Source organism: Artibeus jamaicensis, unplaced genomic scaffold, assembly GCF_021234435.1.
Source record: "Artibeus jamaicensis isolate MK-2021 breed Jamaican fruit bat unplaced genomic scaffold, CSHL_Jam_final scaffold_916, whole genome shotgun sequence".
Classification (NCBI taxonomy): Eukaryota; Metazoa; Chordata; class Mammalia; order Chiroptera; family Phyllostomidae; genus Artibeus; species Artibeus jamaicensis.
This window is the reverse complement of record NW_026522059.1, coordinates 50083094-50105169: the sequence shown is the minus strand read 5'-3', so window position 1 is coordinate 50105169 and position 22076 is coordinate 50083094.

Sequence of the window (22076 nt, the reverse complement as noted above, 5' to 3'; positions counted from 1 at the left end):
TTGATGCAATACATCTATTGATACTTTTCCCCACTGCTCAAAACAGTTTTTGAACTCATTGACCTTGATGCTTTTTAGTGCTCTTGCCATTTTTTGTTTCACCTCTTGCACATCAGCATAACATTTCCATTTGAGGACATTTTTCATTCAGGGAAACAAAAAAAGTCTCTCAGGGTTAGATTGAGTAAATAAGAAGGATGAGACCTGGGGTCATGTCATTATTGCTCAGAACTGCTTGAACACTGAGTAGTATGGGCAGGTGTGCTTGTAAATCACCCACCATGAAATGGGCAAATGCACTGAAGAAGTCTTCAGAAAAACTCACTGAAGCCAGATGACACAGCCACTTACAACAATGTCAGCTGGTACACTGATACAGATAGGTTCCTAGAACGCACACCTACTGGGAGAAACCTGTACTACAAGGGGTCTGACCTCCACAAGACAATTCCAGCTTTTGGGGATCTTCCCTCATACATTGAGGCTTGTAGTTCTATTTAGTTTTAATCATAGAGAATTTTACTGTGAATGTAATAGAAGTGACTGTAAAGTAATGAGTGAAGAGAAAAAAGCAAGTTGTAGCTACTACATAAAATCATTTCAGGTGAACTGTGGGACTTCCACCAAGATGGAGGCATAGGTGGAGATGCCTTGATTTCTCACACAACCAAGTTTAGAGTCAACTAAATATTAGCAACAGAAAACACAGCCAGAACACAGAAAATTGAACTTTTCGGAAGTCTGATAACAACAAATTCTTCAGCCTGACCAGTAAGAGGGGTGAAACCAGCAGCTGGCGGAGCAGGGTTGCACAGGAAAACTCGGTCAGAGGGACTCAGGCGCACAGAACCCAGGCGCAGGGCTGCAACGGGTAGACCCAGCGAGCAACCACGGGGAACCAGCGAGGGAGCAGGGCCGAGATTTGACTATGGTCATGCATTCGGGCGCAGATAGATGAGCCAGGGAGTGGGCGGTTAGAGGGGACCCAGCAGGCCCCAGTGACAGCATCAGCAGAGGGTGCCGCCATTTCCCCGCTCTGACCACGCCCCCACATACAGCAGTCACAACCCAGGGACCTGGGAGTCCAAGGCTTCGCTCCTCATGCTTAACGGTGCGAACAGACCAAAAATGGTTCAAGAAGATCTCAAAGCCCCAGAGCCTATAAATCTAAGTGATGAAGAAATAGCAAAACTCTCAGACGCACAGTTTAAAACACTGGTGATCAGGATGCTCACAGATCTGGTTGATTATAGCCACAAATTAGAGAAACATATGAAGGTGAAACTAATTGAAATGAATGGAATTGCACAGGAAACAAATAGCGATGAAAAGGAAACTGGGACTCAAATCAATGGAGTGGACCAGAAGAAAGCAAATAATGGCCAAACAGAAAAGAGTGAAGAAGCAAGAATTCAAAAAAATGAGGAGAGTCTTAGGAACCTCCAGGACATCTTTAAACGCTCCAACATCCGAATTATAGGGCTGCCAGAAGGGGGAAAGGCACAGCCACCAGTGGAAAATTTATTTGAACAAATAATAAAGGAGAATTTCCCCAATCTGACAAAGAAAATAGACTTCCAGGAAATCCAGGAAGCTCAGAGAGTCCCAAAGAACTTGGACCCAAGAAGGAACACACCAAGGCACATCATCATTACATTAGCCAAGATTAAAATGAAGGAGAGAATTCTAGAAGCAGCAAGAGCTAAGGGGACAGTCACCTACAAAGGAGTTCCCATCAGACTGTCAGCTGATTTCTCAAAAGAGACCTTACAGGCAAGAAGGGGCTGGAAAGAGGTATTCCCAGTCATGAAATCCAAAGACCTACAACCGAGATTACTCTATCCAGCAAAACTTTCATTTAGAATGGAAGGGCAGATAAAGTGCTTCTCAGATAAGATCAAATTCAAGGAGTTCATCATCACCAAGCCCTTATTATATGAAATGTTAAAGGGACTTACCTAAGAAAAAGAAATAAAAAGATGAACAGTGCTCAAGTTATTACCTAAAAAAAAGCAAACTAAAGGAAGTGTCAGGTGGAAACATAGAAATGAAGATCTCAAGGAGGGTTAGCAACAGGGGAGTGGGAGGAGAAGAAGGGGGGAGAAGGTACAGAAAATAAGTAGCATAGATGGTAGGTAGAAAATAGATGGGGGGGCAAGAATAGTATGGGAAATATAGAATCTAAAGGACTTGAGACACATGGTCATAAACTAAAGGGGGGGTAATGGTGGGGACGGGGTGTAAGGTGGAGGGGAATGAAGGGGGGGAATAGAACAACTGTAATGGCATAATCGATAAAAAATAAAATTAAATTAAAAAAATCATTTCATACTTTTCTCACACAGTGCTGTACTACTTCTTTTTAGAAGAATCAGATTTTCTAGGAAATGAATGGAACCTGCATAAAAATTGGATTTGTTTTTCTTTGTTTTAGAGTAATAAACATATTTATTCACTAAAATGACCCTGCAGTTATTAATGTACAACTGTTATTCTTACAAACATCTTTTTTTCATGCACATTTATGGAATGTTTTCAGTGCAACAATATAGTAAATCACTATTTTGAACTTTTTCAATCTCATGCCACACATGAACTGGTTACTAAAATTCTGTAGCACACCAAAAAATACATTATATTTTTTGTAAGTCCAGTAAAAAAATAGGTATAATTTTGACTTCTTCACATCAGATGGCTATTGTGTTGGTTGTTGTCATTTTAAAAAATTTGACAATCCAAGGGAAAATAGGTCAGTTTTCCTGAATAAATACTCAGGTATTGCATACTTTAAAAATTCTCGCAGCATGTTGGTTGAATATCACTGTATTATTATCACATACTATGATATCCACAATTTTAAAGCCACATGTATAAAAGGTGTATCCAAAAATGATGGAATTTCACTGAACCTGGGCTGTGTCATTTCAGTTTAAGTGTGTGTTCACACACTCACTGCACTTAATATGCTCTGTGAAAGCACTATTACAAAAGAAGTTTTCAAAATAGATTTGTTTTTCTGACCTAATCCATGTTTTCCTTCACTCTACGAGAGACCTGGCTTCACCAATAACATTACTAATGACTATGAAGGGCTTTAAGTTCTTCAAGGTAATTTCCAGTTTCTAAAGTTATTTAATTCTCATCATATCCTGGGGAGATAACAGAATAGATATCCCTTATATTTCCTTTATATATGCCATTACAAATAAGTTATTAAAGAGAATATGAGCTCCAAATTCTTGATTTAAAATGTTTTGCTCTCCATGCCAGGCATCTCCTGTTCAGTCCTTCAGACCTCTCCCCAACGCTCCCCATCTTGTCATGCTGACCTATATTATTACACCACCAGCTTATACTCTATAGCTTCCAAGTTTATTTGGAAAGTAGGCAGCAAAAATAGAAGACAGGAGGAAAGGAGGCAGAAGAATGGAGACAGGGCATTTATCCTCTAGTCATCCTCCCAGAGTTCTTCCCAAACTGACTGAATCCCTAGAGAGTAGGCTACAATCCCTAGTAGTAGGTCTGCTGTCTTTACAGATGAGGAGTGGTGACACATTGGTTATTTTGTTGTTAGTCCCTCTATGTGTAAATCCTCCTAATTTCACACGTTATTTATCCTGTGGGGATACCCTAACAGATGAAGTCTCTTTTGCTGGTTTCTCCTACACTTTTTTTCTTCAGGTTCATTTCTGGTCTTTCATCTCATTGGCTCCCTTGGTCTCACTATTCTCATGAATATAAATCTCATGACTTCTAAATGTACACATCTAGTTCAGACTCCTCTGACCTCCAGGCTCATGTATCCCCTTATTTACTGACATCTCTACCTGGAAGGTAACAATTTTATCAACATGAGCATGCCTGATACTAAACACTTGATTTATACCTATCCCACAACCCAAAATATGTTTCTAACCAAATTATCTCTATTTCAGTGAACTGGACCCACCCAACTAGCTGCTCAAGTAAAAAACCTAGAAGCTTCTCCTTGATTTATTCTTTATTATCATCCATCAAATCAAATCTATCAACAAGTCCTATATATCTGAGTAAGTAAAACATTCAAAATCTGTGTAAACATGTGTTTTATGATCTTAGTCCAAGCCATGTCATGTGTGGCCTGGACCACTACACTGGCATCAAATTGTCTAATTCTTTCAGGCATCTCTTGCTAGCCATTACGTAAAATAGTAATAACTGCAAAGGGTATATTATGCCACTCACCTGCCTAACACTCCACCTTATTCTAAATTAGGGGCTCTCACTCCTAAGAACCACCTTACTCTAATTGGTTTAACAGGCCAAGATCCTTCCCATTTCCACAATTATGCATCAGTTGTTTCTACTACATAGAATGCCTCTCCTCACTGTTTTGTGTAGAACTGGTTCCTTCTTTTCCATTTTCACTCCAAAGGAAGTTTTCTCCCTCCACTTTCTCAACAGACGTTTGCATTATTTAATACAACAGCACCTATACGTTTACTTTATAGTATTTCTCATGATTTGCTTACTGTCTTTCCTTAGATGCTCTGTGAGAAGAGCATGGATATATTTACTCATAACTCCCTATGTTCACAGATTGTCTCAAAGAGTTAAATGGATGTGAACAAAGATTTATTTTCTAACAGTGGCAACATAGCAGTGCTGCCACTTCCTGGTTATGTGACCATGTGCTTCAGTGATATGAAGCAAAATGTTCTTACACCTGCCTCTATGTGGTTAACAGGCCTCATTTATTTATTTTATTTAAAACCTGGATATAGTAAGCATTCGGTTAATGATGTCGGTTTTTTTTTGTATTTCTGAGCTGATTATTTTTCCTTTTACTGGTAAAATATCACTGCTTTGATCTTTGAAGTATTTGCTTTAGCATAATAGTATGGTGAATTAAATATCAGCAAACCTACTTTTTATTCTTTGACCACTAATTGCTGTATAAAACTAGAGTAAATACATATCTTTCTTAGCCCCAATTTCACTATCCCCAAAAACATAAGTGTTGAAATAAAGTCAATATTAACTGACAACTCTAAGATTATAAAGGTTTTATGAGTAGGTAAAGAAAAAATAGGTTTGGTATTTTCTATATCATTTTAAACTGGGGAAAAGAAATGTGATGTGAAACTGAAGTATGACCTTGAAACTGAAGAAATAGAGTTTAAAACAGTGACGCTATATTTGTAATTCTGGGTGAAATTCACATCTCAGAACTTTGAGAAATGAAGGAAGTCTGGGGAGCATTTGGTGTGAAATGCATTTTGCAGATGGCAAAGGTGGAAATTGACGAATTTCTATATGACAAATCAAAAACAATTGCTCAGACATTTACTTCATGCTTAAATTTATCATTTGGAGAAAGAAAAATACATCTGCTCCATGAAAAAATAAATACCGATATATTAATAAGTTGTTTTTTTACCTTATTGGCAAAGAACAGCATTGTTCCTGAATTCCTGACTTCATTTGAAAAGGAAAAATAATTAGTCTAAACATTGGTGCAAGTAGAAACTGCAAAAGGAACAGCACAACAATGCAAATAGCACTTGTTCAAAACCTTTACAATTATGATTAAAACTGGAAATAATTGGTTTATTTTATTAATCATATATTATGAGACTTCTGATAAAGTTAGAAATATATTTAACTTTAGTTTTAATAGAAGTTAACTAACACTTAGGATTTACTTAGGAATAGTAATAAATATCCAATGAAATTATTTGTCCTCTGAACTTTTCTTGAAGGTCAAATGTCCCAACAATAACTGAAACATGCCTGAGAATCAATTACATCAGTAATACTTAAATCCATAAAAGCATTAGTAGAACAGGATATTGCAATTAACCCAAAAAGGTGCATTAACAAGTACTCCCTCATGCTTTTAGAACTATGGCATTCTCAGATTATACAAGTTACCTATGAGCACACAGAAATTAGATCTCTTCTTATCACAATTGAAAAATACAAATATCAAAGACACCCAATGGGGCCATCTGCCACACATAATGCTCTTTCTTTTAAAGAGCTGCATGTTTGTACCAACTAATATCATATGAATTCATACAATTTAAAATAAGGAAATAAAAACTCATGATATGAGCTTCATGTCCATAAGAAAAGAAAAATACAGTGATCTTCTCTTAACAAGAACAGTGAAGTACGGGTTAAGTTTAAGAGCTGGATTATATTCAATCCAATGCACAAGAATTGAGTATTCATTATTAATTTGCAATTACGCTTTAAATCAGCCTTGTTGTATACAGAAATAGTTTAATGATACCTTTTTTTGCCCCATGATGACACTGATTCTTGATCTATGTTCATATAAATATGTACTAGCATTTCAAATGACTCATTAGAAACTCTGGTGAATAGCTTGTCAACTGGCTTCCTTACCAACTACCAGCCCATTCTAAGAAGAGCAGCTTCTAAAATCATCAGGCTTGGAGACCATGGATTTAAACATTAATGCTGTCTGGACTGAAGGCAAGGATAGGATTTTTTTCCTATTTGGCCTGACAAAGCTTTGGGGAGAAGAAGTGAAAGCCAATGAGCAAGAATCAAACCACTTATGATGTGGACAGTACAGTTCTTAAAGACTTGGGACTTTTAAAGGAAAGGTACATATATCTGGGAGAATTTAAACAGCAATTTAAAGGATGGATTCATCTCCTCTATACCCTGAGCTTGGGTTTTTTAAAGAATTTGTAGTTAAGGCAACTGTAGAGACAATGGTTTCTTTAATGCTTCAACAAAAGGCTAATAACCTTCCAGCCTAGAGGAGCACTATCATTATTACTGGTTTTGCTTAACAGCCAGAACTGAGCTTTAAGTGTGCGTAATGAATAGCAGTATAAAATAAGAATCTAGAGTGAGGAAAAATAAACAAATGGGTTTTTACCAAATTAGAGTTGCTGGAGATAGTAGATGTTTAAACCAAAAATATAGTGAGTACTTAAGGAGATTCTAGTACAACACTCAGTAGTCCAGGACATAGGGAAAAATATCAAACTAAACTATTCAGATGATTGCAGACTAAGATAGTAATTGTTGAATAGCCTGAGAGTTAAGGCTTAAGAAGTATCTAAAATTACACAGTAAAAAAATGAACAGAAGAATCACAAAGGAAGAGTTAACAGTTTTCACAAGACATTCAAGGTCTTTGTTATGATAGATTTTAAGTCTTCATATCTGGAGAGGATATCAAAACACCCTTGAGGTTAAACTTCCTCACACAAAATTAAGAAAATAACATATGATGATTAATTAATAATGAAATAACATACCTCAAGCAGTTTTCAAAGGTATAACTTAGAGTGTGAACTTAATGTTAGATTTCAATAATAAAGTCCATGTGGATTTTAATTTACATAAACATTATAAGGCTAAAAGGGAGAGAGTAATTAAGAGAGTCAGAGATGTTTTTACTGTAATTACATAGATCAATACCTCTTCTCAATTTATTTTTAAGGTGCCAGATTTTAATGCTAAAGAGTTTTAACAGAGCCAAAATACATTTATTTAGAAAATGTTTAAATATGTTTCATTTTCCTTTAAAATCATAAGCTCTGGTGGCCTGTCTCCAAAGACAATAGAAAATGGTCATTATGACTAAATAAAGTCACTCATGAGTTAAGCCTCAATGGGTGTTAAAATTTTTTCCAGAAATATATACCTTATCACTAATTGTCACAGCTTTTTAGTTAGAAATTGAAATATAGAGATTGATAAAGATGACATCTATGGGAAATTAAAATATCATTAAATTTGAAGAAAAACATTCTTCCTGGAAGATACCATTTATAATGTGTATTTTCTTACATGTGAACTTGTGAAGCAACCCTCCTGGTTGGTTTAGTATCCTGATTAAGGTGATGACAGTGAAAATAACACTTTCACCAATATAGCTCTTTATAGTTCTAAGTGATTTTAAATGCCTTACCTCATCTAAGATTTACACAGGTCTTCAATGGTTAACATCAGAAATGTCTTTTCTAATTTACAGTAAGATATCGAGTATCAGTTCTGGTCAAAATAAACATGGTACTCAGAATCTCCCACAATCACATCAAAATTATAACTAAACTACAGAGCAATAACCATTCAGAACCAGCTGAAAACTGGCTGAACACAAATCCCATGACTAAGGATAAGAAGAAGTCACACTGAGGCTAACAGGAGTGGAGACATGGAACAGGATGGATAAATATCGGAAGGATATCTCAGTTGCACAGTAATGGGTCTCAGACCCACACCAGGACCTCAACCAAAGCTTCCAGTGCCAAGAAGAGAAGTTCCCCTAATTTCTAGCTATGGAAATCAGTGGAGAGTGTGACTGAGTGAGACAGAGGACTACTGGAGTCCCAGCCATTCCTCTTAAAGGGCCTGTGCATGGGAATTACTTGGATTCACTACTTCTGAATTTCAGTGCTGAGGTAGCAGCTAGAAAGGCATTAGGAACATATGAAGAAAAACTGAATTGTCTGGCTTCAAAGCAAGCACTGGAGAGGGTTTTCTCTCAGACAGAAGTGTTAGCTGAGAACTTTGCTTCTAATCTGAGCCCTCACCCCACAGAGCTGGCAGGAGCCCCATCGACCTGGCTAACACTATTCACCCACCCACATGATTCCTTGGGACCATACCCCTCTTAACTTGCAGGTGTACCCAAGCTGTTTCCAGGGGCTTTTCCATAGCATGGCTTGTCTTGATTCATACTTCAGATTTTCCTAACATCTCTCAAATAAATAGCATCTGGCTTCAGTGTCCTTTATACCTCTCTCTAAGCACTAGTGGCAGTCAGCCTTGTTTTGCAGCTTGATCTCATAGGTGCCTCCAAGCCCAGCACAAGTGGGAACCATGTGCACACTGCTTTGTAGTTCATGCCAGGTGGCTCTGGACAAAGCACAGGTGACAGCTGACATTGGCTAGCACCTCCTGATATGCCCCAAGGCTACCTCCACAAGTGATACATGTAAGGGGCAGGTTCACTGGGTACCAGAGCCCTTCTGAAGAAACTCCTACTTCATGGGGTGGACCTCTAAACAGCTGATCCTCCACAGTGGCCTCAGCCAATGAACCTGGGGATAAAACGTTCCATTTACTTGCCAAGGGCAATAAAGACTTAACTATAACAGAAGTTGTACACAATCAACATGGGGGGGTGCAAACACAGGGAAGCTGCCCAAATGTAGAGACAAAGACACATGTCACAGATGAAAGAACAGAACAAAACTCCAAAACAAAACAAAACAAAACAACACAAAAGCTAAACTAAATGGAAAAAAGCAATCTACCAGATGCAGGGTTCAAAACACTAGTTAGTCATAAGGTTGCACAATGAAATTAGGGAGAGAATAGCTGAACTTAGTGAAAACATTAACAAAGAGATAGGAAACATAAAAATGGAACTATAAAACATGAAAAAGAACCAATCAAAAATGAAGAATACATTAATTGAATGGAATACATTACAGGAGATCAGCCATGAATTAGATGAAGCAGTAGATCAAATCAGAAACTTAGAAGATAAGAAAGCAGAAAATACCTGATAAGAACAGCAAAAAGAAAAAAATCAAAGAAATTAGGATAGTATAAGGAGTCTCTGGACAACTTTAAGCATACCAATATTCACATCATGGGAGTACCAGAAGGAGAAGAGAGAGAGAGTAAGAATTAAAAACCTATGTGAAAAAATAATGACAGAAAACTTCCCTATCATGTGAAAGAAGAGACATACAAGTCCAAAAAGTACAGAGTCCCAAACAAGATGAACCCAGAGGTCCACATCAGGACACAACATAATTAAAATGCCAAAGGTTAAAGACAAATAGAGCATCTTAAAAGCAGCAAGAGAACAATAGATATCTCTAATGAAGCACCTGTAAGACTCTCTCAACAGAAACTATGAAGAAGTGATAGACAAGAAATATCCAAAGTCATGAAAAGCAAGGACCTACAACCAAGATTACTCTACCCAGCAAAGATATCATTTAGAATCAAAAGACAGATAAAGTGCTTCCCAGATTTAAAAAAAAAAAAAGCTAAAGAAGGGTAGCACCACCAAACCAGTATTACAAAAAATGTAAATGCTTCTTATTTAAGATGGAAGAGGAGTTGGGGGAATGGGTAGAAAAAAAAGGTGAAGGGATTAAATAGTAGTACAAAGTGGTAGTTACAGAATAGTCATAGTGATATAAAGTACAGCATAGGGCATATAGTCAATAATACTGTAATAATTATGTATGTTGTCAGATGAGTACTAGATTTATCAGGATGTTAACTTACTAAGTTATACTATCATGCTTAATCACTGGTTTGTACACCTGAAACTAATATAATATTGTATGTCAGTTGTAATTTATACATAAAATTTAAAGTAAAAAATCATGTATCGAAGAATGAAGTAACTTATAAAAGGATATATGGCTATTAAATTGCTCATCCAGGTTTAAAAATAAGGCATATAATTTTTTGTATAAAGCTTTTTAAAATTTGTAATTTTTCTATTTATTGGTTTTATTGTTTATATATATTCCTATTCAGTTTTTCTTTATTAAAATAAATTAGCTTTTTTTTCAATGACCATTTTAGAATGGTATTTTAAGAAGCCTTTTCAAAGTGTCCAACATATTTTAAACAGTTAAGGTGTATATTTTTGTAAAACTCTTTTTTCTTCCTATTTTGTAAATGTGTAATAATATTAATATGACATTGGCAGTACTTTCTGAATATTTTATGTTCTATAAAATATTTTAAAAGGTTATGATTATACATTGAAATACACAGAGATACAAGTGTAAATATCCTTAATGACAATACAATTTGATATGAATAGAACTCATATTTTTATATTTTTATTTAAAGTGCTTTTAAATAATTATTTTATATAAACATTAGGAATATAAGGATGTACTGGAAAGATCAAACACTAGCTAATATTTTACCTTTTTCATAACCAATATTCCTTAGGTTTTTATTTCAGAGATCATATGAATTATGTTAGCTAAGAAAGAAAACTATTACTTATTGAACATCCAGATGACATATTTATATAGATGTTAAGTTAATTAATTTATGTAATATCTACAATATCCTAAATGGTTTACTGTATATTTATAAATTTTTTCCAAATTTTCCAAGGAAAGTGAAACTCAATGATAAAAGTGACTTGCCTAAAGTCATACAGATAAGTCAATGCTGTAGCAAATCCAAGCCCATGTTCTTTTTCTGATAATCTTGTTCACAAAGATAACTTTCCCTGTATTCCCATTTGCCATAATGACATTGTTAAAAATAATTTGTAACTGTTTTGAAGAGAGAAATCAGTATTTTTACTCTCCTTGAATCTTTCACAGCACTTTAGCACTTAGTTTTTAGTAAATGTGTTAAACGTACATGTTCAGTATGTCAATATTAAAGTTGAAAACATGAGTATTTGTAGTCAAATTTTAAGAGTTAAGAAAATGGTATGCAATTGACATGAAATTTGAATCTAACTGAAGATTACATCTTCTCAGTGTTACTTAACAGAGATACAAGGTACCATTTTCATGGTTTAGATCTTTTCTAGATAAAAGGAGGAACTGTGTCATGTATAGTTAGTTTTTATACAATTGCCTGGATTCAGATCATATCAGTAGGTCCAATTTGATTACAGAAAAACCCCGTAAGACTTAATTCAGTATTAAGCTACTTTCTCCCTCTTCCAAGTAAGAAATCATTTTTTTTCTATTTAATAAATAAGAATTTCTGAAATCACTTTTTTAAATTCTATAATTTAAAAGTTAGCACTACCACTTTAAACTTTGTAATTTTTAAAATACTTATAAATTTTCAAAAACCCAAGTAAAATTTAGAAATGATTGAAATTCCTCATAAGTGAATATACTTTACCACCATACCCATCTTCCAGAGTCTACAAGATGTTTTTCATATAATCTCACTGTATCCTAAACTGCTGAAAATACATATCAAATTGTTATATCTATGAAGTAATTTAAAATATTTTGTCTAGTTGTAGTAAGACTTTTTTATGCACTTGTGAGTACAAGTCAATGGTTACTATCACAGCTGAGAGTTTGAATTCATCTGAATAATTAAATGTTGCTGAAGGTAAATAGGAAGAGGAGTAAACATGGAAAAGAGAAATAATTAGTGAAGTATGAAGTTTTAAAGTACATATATTCCAAACATATACATATGTTTAGAATATCATAAACAAAGCAACAAACAACAAATGTTGGACAGGTTGTGGGGAAAAGGGGTCCTTCGTTCACTGCTGGTGGGGTTGCAGACTGGTACAACCATTATGGAAAACAGTATGGAATTTTCTCAGAAAAATAAAAATCAACCTGCCTTTTGACCCAGCAATTCCACTCTGGGATTATATCCTAAGAATCCTAAAACATCAATATCAAAGAACCTATGCACCACAATGTCCATAGCAGCACAATTTACAATAGCCAAGAGTTGGAAGCAACCTAGGTGCCCATCAGTAAATGAATGGATCAAAAAATTGTGGTACATATACATAATGGAATTCTATGCTGCAGAGAGAAAGAAGGAGCTACTACCTTTTGCAACAACATGGATAGAACTGGAAAGCATTATGCTGAGTGAAATAGGCCAGGTGCTGAAAGACAAATACCATATGATCTCACCTTTAACAGGAAGCTAAACAACAAAACAAACAAGCAAGCAGAAAAAAAAACACGACACTGAAATAGAGAACAAGAGGACAGTGACCAGAGGGGAGAGGGAAGGAAATTTAAGGGGAAAAAAGGGGGAGGGATTTGGAGGAACAAATAGGAAGGACACAGGGACGAGAACTAAGGGGGGTGGAAATGGGAGGGAGGTAGGGAGCAAGGGGCGGGGGAGGCTGGGATGGGAGAAATAGACAAAAACTGTACTTGAAAAATAACTAAATAAAATTTTAAAAAAGAATATATATATACATATATATGTGTATATATGTTTATATATGCATGCTGAAGAGAGACAGTGGGGACAATGAAAAGAACAAAGTTCAAAGAATAGCAGCTTTGTAGTCAAATATCAATTAGCTTCCTAACCTTTCTACCTACTGGGACTCAGGGCAAGATATATAATCTTTCTCATTTTCAGTCACTTTATTTGAAATAAAAGGGGATGCTTATAATGATCACTTTCATGCAGAGATCAAATTAAAGATGAATGATATTTTAAATCATTGTCTAATAAGAATTCCCACCCTCCTGCTCCCACTGTGTACAGTCTCCACCCCCATTCCACTCATGCTATGGTTGGTTCTATGATATGTTTTGACAATGGACTATTAGTGAGTTGGTGCAAGCAGAGCCCTTAAACGTGCCTGTGTTCTTTGGCTTGTCATACTCCAGTCATCACTATGACAACATGACTGGACAGCCATTGCCCCTTCAGCCTGGGCCACAAAATACACACCTGTGACACAGACCTAACCCACCCTGAGCCTGTGGCATGTCAGCCCAGCACAGATCAGTTGAGCATGGTTCATCTGCAGACTCATGAATGTGGAAATAAAGGCTTGTTAAGACTGTTATAAGTCATTGTGTTCATAATGCAGCATTATTGGGGTGATAGGTACTTAACATAAAATTAATGGGAAAAGTTTTGGATGCATACTGTGCTTTCTAACCATTTGAAACTGCCCAGTAATGGAACAGACTACCTTTAAATATAAAACATTTCTATTGCTGGCGGTGCTCCAGCACAGCACAGAAGAAATTCTGATGTATCAGGGACATGGCACCAGAGATTTTCACATCAGGAAGAGGAGAGTCTTTTAACCTCAGATTCTACCCGTGAATGTACTATGTATATTTTAGTATCAAAATTAATGGAGCAAACTTCTAACACTGCTTTGAACACCATAAATCCAAATACTAAAGATGGAATAAACGGATGGTATCTTAAGTGGGATACTAAATACACAATTATTAGATACTTGTTCAGAATACTCATCACACCATGAAAGGAAAATACACAGTAATTAATATTTTAATGAAGGGCTTTATAACAAATATAGTAATAAATAGTCGTTAATATTCAGTTAATTCTTAAGGCATTAAAATGCATTATGAAATTGACACACATGTTTTTTCTTCAAATACTTCTTCCTAACACATGCTTACTGATTTATATAATAAAAGACATAGTAGTACATTCCATTAATTGTTAAAATAGAATTCTAGATGCACTGCCAACAGACAGCTTTGCAAAGTCAAGCCTGACATCCTGCTTAAGCATCTTAGTAGCTATTGTTTCCCCAGTGAAATATTTGCATAATATGTGTCAGAATTGAGACCCTACACAGATTTGACACTAGGGGAATATCACACAAAAATTATAAGATGCATAAAATAAGGACAGAGTAACTGTTGAAATAATCTCCAATTAAAAAAAAAACCTATGCACACACTGCATAGCAAGCAGTTCATAGCAGCACAATTTACAACAGCCAAGTGCTGGAAAGCAACCTAAGTGCCCATCAGTAAATGAGTAGATCAAAAAGCTGTGGTACATTTACACAATGGGATACTACACAGCTGAACAAAAGAAGAAGCCCCTATCCTTCATGACGGCATGGATGGAACTGGAGAGAATTATGGTAAGTGAAATAAGCCAGGTTGTAAAAGACAGATACCATATGATCTCACCTATAACTGGAATCTAACCAACAAAACAAACAAGCAAGCAAAATATAGTCAGAGACATGAAAATAAAGCACAAACTAACAGTAATCAGGAAGAAGAAGGGGAAAGGTCATCAAGGAACATGTATAAAGGACCCATGGACGGACCACAGTAGGGTAGGATTGAGGATAGGAGGTAGGGATGGTGGGGTAGAGGACAATGGTGGTGGGAAAATGGAGGTTACTGTACTTGAACAATAATAAATATATAAAGATAATTTAAAAATTATTATACAATAAACACCAAAAATTACATAAAATATTGGCTGCAAATATTTATTAATTCTGTATTTATACTGTAACAACTTTATATGTTTTAGAACCATTTTAAATTATATTTTCCTTAAAAACTTAATAATAAATCCATTAACCAAACTGATTTTATAACAAAACCAAGAAGTTCATTTAAGCAGTTGCTTAAAAATATTTATTGAACTAAAATTAAAATGGAAATAAAATTCTAATCCAATGCATCTAGTAACACAAACTTTATTTTTCTAAGAAAGACCTATTTTATAATTTTATTATTGTCTTTAATGAATTCCACTTTAGCTTGTTTTACCTTATGTATTTTGTTGCTCCTCCTCTTCTTTTTTTTTTAAATAAAATTCAGAAAGGCTCTCTCAGCCTACTGGGCCCCAGAAATTCTCTAGATTGGCTATCTTCCCAAGAATCTTTAGAATTTATTTTGAAACTCAATACTTTTAAGAGAATAAAAGAATCGAGGGTGAGCCTTTCAAAACAAAAATAGATAAGCATAGAAGGTATTAAAGAGCCAGAGAACAATTTGTTCAGTCTGGTTACTTTATAAACCTACTGAGTGATAGCTTGAAAGAAGCAAAGCCAATTCAAAAGACATATCAGGAATTTGACATGCAAAAATAAAGCATAGTACATTTTTTAATTAAATTAAAGAAACATGTATTGTGTATCTATCTACTAAGTATTCAAAGTCAAGGGGCTTTTAAAAAGCTGTGATAAGACAACTGTTACTCTATCATTTGGTTAACTATTTACCAACATCTTACTATAAACAGGCAATTTACAGATGAGATCCTAATAGTTGAAAGAATTTAAAGTAATTTAAAAATTTACTAGTAATAATATACATTGAAATTTAATTCCAACATGTTAATTTTCACTCAACGGAATGGCAAAATTAAAGAGTGGACTTTGTCAAAGATTATTAAGTATGTGAGAAACTGAAAATTCATATGTACCAGTGGAAAGAGGATAAATTCAAATAGCCATTGTGGAAGAGACTCGGACAGTATTTAATAAAGTTAAAAATGTAAAAAACCTTCTGATCCAGTATACCCATAAGTAAATAAAAGAGACATTCAAGGAGTGCATTATTTCTAGTAACAGCAATCAATCTATGGGTCCATCTCTAGGAGATAAGTAGATGAAATATACTGGGTCACTAGGATGGAATTCCATGCATCACTTAGTAATATTCAAACTATAGAAACATAAACAGCATGGTGATTTCTTCACAAACTACTACTGAAAGGAAAAAGTGATAACTAAAACAAGATATGTAGCACAAAACCATTTGTTTAAATTTAGAACACATGCAAAATAAGTTACCTATTTTATAGCAATATTTTCATATTAAAAAAACCCTTCATTCACATTCTCCACTAATGTCTGTGCCATAGAGGCTGAACTGAATAGACTATAGCAAGTAGCTTTTTCTCCTCTGGTTTCTTCTTGGATAAAGCCATTGAGAGGCACCTGGAGGAGACAGGAGGGCTGAAAAAAAGATTCAGGGGTGTTTGTTCTTATGTGCCCTGCCTATGAAGTCCTTGATGTGGCTAAATTTTCTTCAGAAAAATGCAAGTCCTGGCAGGCAGCTCTACCCATAAAATCACCTTCTATGGAGTTAGGTGAATGTTCCCATTCACCATCCTTTGCCACTTCAGGAGTCTTCCAGTGAAATATACCATGTTCTTGTTGCTTTTCCACACTTTGTAAATAATCTTTTCCTTTAATTCCCTCAAATTACCTACTTTCAGTGATCTAGTTTCCTGTTGGGACCCTGACTGGGAGTAAGTAGTATAATGAATTAAATCCTTATCATAAATTCCAAGGAAATAATGGAAGGAAGGCAGAGAGAAGAGGGAGCAGGTGGAAGAAAGGAGAAGGGAATTCCACCAAAAGTTAGGCACTGGCAGACTAGTACAGCAGTTAATGTGAATCCTGGCTGTGTAGATAAGATTTTCATCTTGACTATCCAATTTATTAAACACGGGTCATGTTTTTTCATTTACAAAATGGAGATTGTAATTGCTATCTACCTTCTAGGATTCTTGCACAGATTAAATTAGATATGTCAGGCAAATGCTTAGCACATGCTGAGCTTATACTGTTGTTTTGGAACATATCATGAAGAATGGTTGTACACAAGATTATAGAGACAGATGGGCTCAGCTTGTGAACAGCTTTGTATACTATGCCAAGGAGTTACTTTGTCAGGTATGGGCAGCCAATTAAGCTTAGTAGTCAAAGGTATGGAAAGACTAGGATTTGTGTTTTAGAAAATAAACCTAAAAATGTCATGGATTTGAAAGTAGTCAGGTATTCAATTGGGAGGCTGCTAACATAGCCATGGAGGGGAGAAGGGAAATGCAAAGATAAACACAAAGGCATAATTTAAGACTGACTACTGATCAGCTATAAAATAGAAGGCAGAGAGACAGTCAATGACTACACCAAAATTTTATAATTTATAAGCTTGTGGGTCCAACTCAAGTAATGTTTCACAAACAGAGAAAACTGAAATAAGAGAGGAAGGTAATAAAAGAGAGGGTGGGGGTGGAGAGAGAGGAGATAGCACAAAGTCTTTAAGAGAGATGAAAAACTATAAAATCAAAAGGTCACATACTGCATTTGGTTGCTATTTTTCCTGAGTGCCTCACTAACTATAGTTTTTCTTGCCATATATTTACTGAAAAAGCCTAATAATTTGTCCTGAAAATTCCGCTCTCTAGACACAGATGATTGAATCCTAGTGGTATTTAACATGTATTTTGTCCCCATACTGCCTGAAAAAATGGCAGTTATACCTAGATTAGCACTTTCCAATAGAAATGTAATACTAGTCATATAGGTTATTTTAAATATTCTAATGCCCCCATCTTAAAAAAAGTACAAATACACAAATGAAATTATTTTTATAACAGCTTTAGTGAAGCTAATTGACATTTAACAAACTGCACATATTTAAAGTGCACAATTTAAAACTCTCACCACAATCAAGATATTGAACACTTGGACATATTTTACACTGTATGTTTTAACTACCAATATGTGAATGGTACTTGTACAATCCTCTAAAACTGCAAGTTGCATAATAGTTCTTAAAAGATTATTAAGTTCACTCATACTAATAATGGCGACCTTGTACCAAAAGTGACACATTGAATTTTCAAGGCAAATAATGAGGCATCACATGTAAAAAAATAAAAGACGATACACATTCTCTCTAATTTATAAATTTATTTTTAAAAGGCATTAATTTGTTTGACATAATTTGTACCAGCTCTGTTAATGGCCCTTACTAATGTACTAAGCCTTTGAATTATATCCTTTAGTTTGGGATGACCCCTGGGTTCTTGCATTTTGGAAACTCTACTATTGCTGAGGAAGTCCATAGGATCCTTTGCTGCAATTAGGATTCTTTAGTGTTCATAAGCACTCTTTAGTTTAATTGGTTTTTATTGGCTGTATTTTCATGTTACCAACTAGTTTCTTAAAATTGCAAATACTAAAGTTCACTTCCACTCATGTCCGTTGAAAGATCACAGATATGGTAGCAGGGAATTAAAAAAAAAAGAAAGGGCACAATTGTATCTTATGGTCCAGTAAGAAAAAAATGAGGGGAGAACTTAAATGAGAATAAAAATTTTAAAGACCACCAAATGAGTACCTACACCAGGCTCTCTCACGAGCTGTAGTGTTGGAATATGCGGTAGCCAAGGTGTTGGGACTCTGGCTTGTAACCACTGAGCAAACACTGCAGATTGAAAACAGAACTGTGCCAGGTATGCAGGAGAGAGGCCATGGCTGATGGATAAAAATCTGGGTGTTTCAAACCTTGTTCATGCCTTGGTATCTGTGTTAATCAGGACTGGGAAAGAGGGAACCCACGTAAGTTTGGATAGAGCAGCCTCCTCTGCTACAGTGGTTCTTTCTTGTCTCAGGGCTGCTTCCTCACATGTGCCCTTTTTCAGTGGCCTAGCATGTCCCTCATGTAAAATCTTCCTAGGCATCTCTGCCTGTGCTCATACCAAAAAATAAAAATAATTTAAAAAAGAATAATGGCTGTGAGGACCCACAAAAAGGAAATAGTATGAAGGTCACTGGTGATAAACTCCTCACCTCATTAGGATGCTTTGCAAATATTTCACAGAAGACAATATTGGGACATTCAGGAGAGTTGTAACATGCAAACACCCACACTCTGCTTCACTGTTTTCTCATTCTGGAGAGGAGGTTAGGATTTAGCAAGTCTGAAACTAGGCTTAGAATCTGTACTTCTAAAAGCTTCCCAGAACTGCTTGGCCAGTTTTATTAACCAGTAACCTAGAGAACTTCTCTTATTCTCTCAGTCTTTATGGTACTAGACAGTTTAAAATGACCAGTGCTAAATCAGTATTGGCATTGATTTCTCATGCCTTCTCACAGGAATAAATAGCAGTCTTTTTAAAACATGTTTAAGACTTCTTTCCAAATATTCAAAGACAAGCAATGTCTTTATTTTTACATTTGTCCCTCGGCTTCTTAATCCTGTCAGAGATCCAGTTGTAATACACATGCATAAACAGTTTGAGATTTTTGGCTCATTAGGAATTTCATGCTGGAACCCATGAAACTAGATTTTGAATCAACTTATTTACCTGTTAAAATAGGGTATTTCCATATACATACACAAGCATATTGCTCTTATTTTTGCATCTATATTTTTATGAAATTTCATATGAATTATAAACATTACAATGACAATTACTTTGTGTTTACTTTGCATTAATTTCACTTGCTAGAGTGAACACCTTCATTAGACACATGCCTTTCAGGGGTACACTCTCCAATGAATACTTCAGTCACACCTTCTCGCTAAGGTCTCTCCCAACCTAACACTAATCTTTCTCTTCTTAACCATAGCATTTCTTCATTGGATTAGTCAATAAATACTCAAGTGGAATGTGGTACAAACCTTCATGAACTGCTTAATTTGCAAATGCTATTCTATCATACTTGTCCCTATAAAAGGTCTCTATGGCAACATTAGAAAGAACATACACATTTTAAATATACAGGGTGGGGCAAAAGTAGGTTTATAAGTGTAAGTACCTGAAGCACAGAATTTACTTTTGTGTTATTATTTATTATTTACTGTATTACTTTTATACAAACAACAGTAAATCTACTTTTGCCCCAGCTGTATATATAATATATTATAATATAATACCTATTGAGGAAAGGTATACAGAAAGCTGACTATGAGAAAGAAAGGTATTTGATGCTGAAAAGGTATATATAATCGGGAAAACTATCCATGTTGAAGTAAGGTATGTATGATATATGGGGAATAAATGATGATGGAAGGAGATTTGACTTGGGATGGTGAACATATAATACAAAAATATAGATGATATCTTATAGGATTGTAGAACTAAAACCTTTATAATTTATAATCAATGTCACTCCAATAAATTCAACAAGGGAAGAAAGAAAGAAAGAGAGAGAGAGAGAGAGAGAGAGAGAGAAAGGAAGGAAGGAAGGAAGGAAGGAAGGAAGGAAGGAAGGAAGGAAGGAAGGAAGGAAGGAAGGAAGGAAGGAAGGAGAGAGAGAGATGGGGGAGAGAAGGAGGGAGGAAAGGGAAAAGGAAAGAAAAGAGGGAGGGAGGGAGGAAGGAAGGAAAAGAAATAAAGATTAAAAACTAGGTTACGGTTTTAAGGTAGCAGCCTTGGCTCACTAAATAGAAGACTTTCTCACACATGTTATCTTATAAATTGTCACTCACTCTTTTGTAGCAGACTTATTGAACCACATGGAAAAGTGAATATGTGAATATAAAGTGACATACTTATTAATTTTTCCCAAATAAATTTCAAACTAAGAATAGACTGTAAATATATATACTGGTATTGCTCCCAAACTTTCTAAAACTGAGTACATGGTGTTACCAAAAATATGCATCACATGAATGGAGCTGTCAAGCAACATCAAATAAAAACAAGTAAATGTTTGGCTTCTTCATTTGGCTGGGTTCATACTTGCCCATTTCAAAACTTGGAGATAAATCTATGTAGTATTGAGATGAGAACAGACATCTAGATTCATGGATAAAATTGACAGCCCCAAAACAAATCCTTACAATTATGGCCAAAGATTTTCAACAAGGGTCCCAACATGATACAATGACAAAAGAGTAGCCTCTTCAATGAATGGTGCTGAGACAACTGGATAGTCACAAGAGAAGGAATTATGTTTGCTTCTCAACACAGCATATATAGAAGTTTTCTCAAAATAGATCAAATACCTGAATGTGAGAACTAAAACTATTAAAATTCATGGATTAAAACATAGATGGGGAATATTGTTATCTTGCTTTAGGCAGTGGTTTCTTATTCATGGCATCAAAATCACAGGTAACAATGAAAAAATAAAACACATAGAGTTAAGAAGTTGTACTTTATCAAAGTTAAATCTTTTTGTGCTTTAGAGGACATTATCAACAAAAGGTAAAAAAACTTTATAATGGAAGAAGATATTTTCAAATCATATATTGATAAGGTTCTGTACAGAATTTATTGATAACTTGTACAACTCATTAACAAAAAGATAAATATCCCACTTAAAAATGGACTAAAAATTTATATAGACATTTCTCTAAAGAAGACAATAATAATCAAAAAGTGTTCAACATTACTAATCACTCAGTAAATAAATGAAATTTAAAAGCAGAGAAAGATGGCAGAACAGGTGGGAGTGGAGTCTACTCCCCCCTGCACTTGGGTGAAACACCCAGCAGATCTTCTGAGGAATAGGGCGAACAGCCCCAGGATATATGAAGATTGGAGACCAAAAATTGTAGAGGACGTAGGAAAATCAGACACAGCCAACCAGCTTTCTCCCTAGCCAGCCGTGTACTGCTCCCTCCATGGTGCTGAAGGCCCCTCGCCCACACCCAAAGCCCCAGAGAGAGTGCCCACCCAGGAAGGCCCTGCACACACGCCCACAGTCTTGGGGATGGTGTGCACCCTCACCTGTGGAACCTAGGCTGATCATCCTGCCACACCCGTAGGCCAAGGACAGAGCGTGCACCCAATACCTGTGCTCCCTGGAGAAACAGCTGGTAAGG